Source organism: Pongo pygmaeus, chromosome 16, assembly GCF_028885625.2.
Source record: "Pongo pygmaeus isolate AG05252 chromosome 16, NHGRI_mPonPyg2-v2.0_pri, whole genome shotgun sequence".
Taxonomy (NCBI): Eukaryota; Metazoa; Chordata; class Mammalia; order Primates; family Hominidae; genus Pongo; species Pongo pygmaeus.
This window is the reverse complement of record NC_072389.2, coordinates 29,312,808-29,316,799: the sequence shown is the minus strand read 5'-3', so window position 1 is coordinate 29,316,799 and position 3,992 is coordinate 29,312,808. Positions and strand designations below refer to the sequence as shown.

General features: G+C 46.4%; 1 long non-coding RNA gene across 1 annotated transcript; it reads left to right on the top strand.

Moving 5' to 3' along the window:
- Positions 1 to 425: 425 nt before the first annotated feature.
- LOC134738238 (uncharacterized) lies at positions 426 to 3,455 on the top strand. The gene is made up of 2 exons (XR_010123837.1): positions 426 to 587; positions 3,093 to 3,455. It is a non-coding gene; the product is annotated as an uncharacterized LOC134738238 (long non-coding RNA).
- Positions 3,456 to 3,992: the final 537 nt, after the last annotated feature.

Here is a 3,992-nt window from a genome sequence, read left to right as displayed (position 1 = left end):
CACTTGGTTGTGGTGGGTTTTGGCCAGCTTCTTTACCGCTTCCTGTTTTATCAGCAAGGTCTTTGTAACCTGTATCTTGAACTGAGCTCTCATCTCATCCCCCGACTTAAAATGCCTATACTCCCGAGAATGCTGCCCAGCAAGCCCCAGCCTCATTTTACCCAACCCCTAATCACGATGGAGTGTCTCTGGTTCGAACGCCTCTGACAAGTCTCTTACGCCTCACTAGGTCTCAGGCGACAAGACACAGAAAATAATACGTTATGTTTAAGGGCCACACTGTGGCCTGTTGTGTTTTACTCTGCCGTAGCCGAATGAGCTATGAGAAAACGGAGTCGGGTGGAGTCAACTCCACTCTGACTCAACAATGAGCCACGCGTTTAACTGATGTATGCAGAGAAATAAAGAGCTCAAAAAGACTCCAGTGTAGGTAGACTTGCCCAACGTGCACTAGTACTCTTTCTCCAGCCAGATGCCCACAGACTTACGGGCCCTATGTGCTGATATATAATTGTGCCTGGAATTGGTTCACTCCAGTGGGTTCTTTGTCTCACTAACTTCAAGAATGAAGCCGTGGACCCTCACAGGTGAGTGTTAACACTTGTTCAAGATGACTTGTTTGCATTTTGTTCCTCTGATGTTCAAATGTGCCTGGAGTTTCTTCCTTCTGGCGGGTTAGTGGTCTAGCTGACTTCCGGAGTCAAACCACAGACCTCCGCAGTGAGTGTTACAGCTCTTAAAGCTGCCACGTCTAGAATTGTTTTTCTCTCCAGGTGGGTTTATAGTCTTGCTGACTTCAGGTGTGAAGCCAGAGACCCTCACAGTGAATGTTACAACTCACAAAGGTAGTGCCAACTCAAACGACGAAAAAATAAACTTCCACAGCACCAAATGGGACGCCAATCACTTGCCACTGCCGCTGCCGCTTCAGGAGGCCAGCTTTTATTCCCTTATTTGGCCCCACCCACATCCTGCTGATTGGTCCATTTTACAGAGTGCTGATTGGTCTGTTTTTACAGAGTGCTGATTGGTATGTTTACAAACCTTTAGCTAGACACAGAGAGCTGACTGATGTGTTTACAATCCTTTAGCTAGACAGAAAAGTTCTCCAAGTCCCCACCCGACCCAGAAGCCCAGCGAGTTTCATGTCTCATAATTGCAGGGTGACAGAAAAGGATGAGAACAGATGCAGTCAATAGTAAAAATAAGTAATAGAAAGATGAAATCATCTCTTGGGCTCAGCAGGCTGCCAAGGCCAGAATAGCTGTCTAATGAGCTTGGTAGTTATGGCATGTTTTCACTTTATTAATAATGGGCTTTTAAGTCTTTTTTCTTCCCTTTTATATAAGTAAACATATCAGTGTTTATATACACACAAAAGATGCATGCACGTGGAGACTGATGTCTGGGACGGGAGATGGATGGACTGTGGGCCTCTATAAACCTGGAAGGACCCTCTAGAGTTTGCTGTGTTTCCTCCCTGTCTTCCTGGGCAGCGCCCTCTGTGCCATGAAACACTGTGTGCAAATGTTCTTAGAAGAATGACGGGTAGTGGCGGCCTTCACAGTAAGTGTGGCACCTGCCACCCCTCAGTGCTGGCCGGGAGAGTGAAATCAGAGCCCCCGGCTGGAGGGAAGAATGAGCGTCTCTCATCTGTTTCTTGACTGTACACCCCGCCAGGGGCCCTAGTCACCTAGAACCTCCCTTTCCCCATTGTGAAAAGGTGCACCTTAATATCTACTTCACTGGGCTTTCAAGACAATTAAAAATCTATGCGTGTAAATGCCTTTTGTAAATTAGAAGGGGCCTTGCAAAAGTCCGGGGCTGCTGTCAGCAAACACTGTAGTGTGACAGAATTCCACAACTGCCACCAGCAGCTGCCTGACTGTGAATGAGGGCATGCAGGCATGCGGAGGTGTGGAACCTCTGGGCTGTTGCTGGTGTATTTGGCTAACTGAAGCACACCGCACAGACTGTGTGTTGTTTTAAAGACAAACCTTTATAAATCATTTAGGGAGAAATCCAGTGGTGCCAAAGGGGCCTTAATAATGGGACCTCCTTATTTTAAGCAGACCAGAAATAGTTCATTATTAAAAAGATGCATGGATCATCACAATATTCAGTGAGTTTAGGAAACTCTGACCCCTGACATCAGCTTCCCTGTCACCTCTCAGCGCTGTAGAACATTCTGCTGTTCCATGAGGTAAACACGGGGACAGTCTAGGAAACATAGAAATAGAAATCGCTGAGCAGAAGCATGGTGTGCTGCATTTACTCTGTGTCTTTGGGGAGCATGCTAAGTGTACTGTCCTGGGTGAGGACCTTAGGGGAGAGTCTTGGCTCTTGGCCAGTGACAGGCAAAGACAGAGTGCATGAGGCCTTCCTTATTCCTCGTGGAGCAGGAGCTGCCACGTACCTTTTGAGGAAATGCAAGAGAGAGTTGCACTGGGCTTTGCAACAGAACACAATGGGAGCTGAACCAGCATAGGGTAGGTCCTGGGCCGCCTGCACTCAAACGTGACCACAGCAGGAGCTGCTGGAGTTGTGGTGTGCGGGGATGTGGGCTTCATACCACATCCACCCTCCTTCCCCAAAAGGAGAATGAGATGTGTCACTTTCTGAAAAGTAGCTGTACCCTGATCTAAAGAAAGGGAGCAGCATCAAGTTAGTTCATACTTTTCCTCTCTGCAGTGCGCCAGAATCTCTCCCTGACACTCCTACCCTCCCCAGACTGCCCCCTCTACTGATATTTGTCTGATACCCTCTGATCCGACAGGTAAGGGACTTGGGACATTGATTTGGAGCCATTAGGACTGAGTTTGAGAATGGTTCTTGCACTGGTTAGCAGAGTTCCTTGAGCAAGTTTCTAACATCCCTGCGTTTCAATGCACTCCTGTTGCACAAGGAAAGTAATGTCAAGATTGGGGCAGTACATGGGAAGTGCCCACTCCATGGTCCCAGTATCTGTCCGGCACATAGGAAGATGATTGCTTCTCTGATCTGGCCAGCCAGACATCAGAGAGGGACGATCTCAGCCTGAACATTTCCTCAACTCTCTGATCTTTTGGATTTGTTATTTGTTTTTTTTAAAGGCAGGGGCCCTGTCATTCCCATCTGCACATACAGACTCCGGGTCAGCTTTGTCTTCTGACCCACTCACCTTGATTCAGCAAGTGCCTGGCCATCCTCATTACGCTTGTCTTACTTCAGTGGTGGGTTGGGACATCGCTAACACCAATCAGTTCGTGTTTCATCTGAGTCTTCTCTCAATTCCATTCTGCCAAAAGCCACCCATACAGGTCACAGAAAATAAAAGCAAGAAGGCACGCCCAGAAGGTGGGCAATGCCCATGATAGTTTTTACAACAACTGCTACAGAATAAAGATGATGAATTGTGTATTGAATGGAAACATATCATTGAATTGTCTTTTGACAAAATAAAATCTTGATCCAAACTCCTTGTTTACATTTTCTTTTTGATCTAAGAAGTGAAATAGTATGTAAAGAAATCAGTGAATCAATGGCTACCTGTGTTTCTGTTGACTGAAATTGGATGATTCATATAGCCATTATCTTAATAATTTCTAGGCAGCTGAATATCTACATAGAGAAGATGCTTTCTCCACTATTCAAGTGGTGTAAAGACCTATACATTTATTCAGTTAAGACCGATAGAGGACCTGCCCACGGAGCTCACACAGTAGTTGAGTTCGGGCGCATGATTAGATGATGCCAGCCTTGGATAGTACATGACAGATGAAGGCACAGGGTGTGAAATAAACTATTAGGAGGGTCTCTTAGCTAGGAGAGCTAAGAAAGGCATCTGGTAAAGAATGTAGAAGCTGGAGTGGGGGTAATGAAGACCAAAGGTGGTAGGAAGAGGGAAAAGAAAGAGGAGTATGCACCTTGTCTCAGTGCATTTTGTGGTGAGGAAGATGTCCTGGCCAGGGCATAAATCGTGGAACATGTAATCATGACCAATGAGGCTGGAG